Below are 809 nucleotides of genomic sequence, written 5' to 3' on the forward strand. Positions count from 1 at the left end.
ATGATTTTCTTCGGGCTATGTGAGTCTTTCATACATCCTACATATTTTTTATAAATATTTATGATGATGATGTTTATACAACTGCATACACCCCTATATACTCGGTTCCTTTCTATGGCACTGACCCATATCTTCGGACGTGGACTGCATTTTCTCGAAATGTAGGTTCTGGTGCTCAGTTCCAGGTTTGACAGTGATTCTTTAGGCACGTTGTTCTACATCCTCTGTTGTGGTGAGTCCTCATGTTCGGAGGACGTGATGTCTGATGTTAGTTTCACGGAATCATTTACATTTGTTAACTGAGTATGAGTCAGTTGAGGCATGTCTCAATGGCTCGCTGGTTTTATTGATTTTCTTAGAGGCTTGTCAGACTAGTATAGATGTTGGGAGTTAACTAATAAGTCGTATTTTGTTATCTTTCTAAAATTCTTTTATTCTTGGACGATGATTACTCTATTGATATTTGAGGGTTATTTATGGAAACCCCGTTGATTTGTGTTGAACTGAATGAAAATGGCTCAAAGGGTTAGCTTGGGGCTACTCGTAGCCTCAAGCACCGTGTGACGCTCCAGGACCCATTTTCCAGGGCGTTATAACATTGGACCCATCCAATAAAGCGTCCAAGTGAAGTGTGGAGAAGACCTTGGATCACACCAAAATCGACCCTAAACTTGCACTCCAAGGGTGCCCTTGGTCACATTTCATTAAAGGGACCTTTTGGTCATTTTACCTATTATTTGTAATACACTATAAATAGAATGATGTAGGCTTTTAGTCATTAGTTTTTGTTGAATATTGAAGTTGTAACA

This window comes from Capsicum annuum, chromosome 11 (assembly GCF_002878395.1).
Source record: "Capsicum annuum cultivar UCD-10X-F1 chromosome 11, UCD10Xv1.1, whole genome shotgun sequence".
Lineage (NCBI taxonomy): Eukaryota > Viridiplantae > Streptophyta > Magnoliopsida > Solanales > Solanaceae > Capsicum > Capsicum annuum.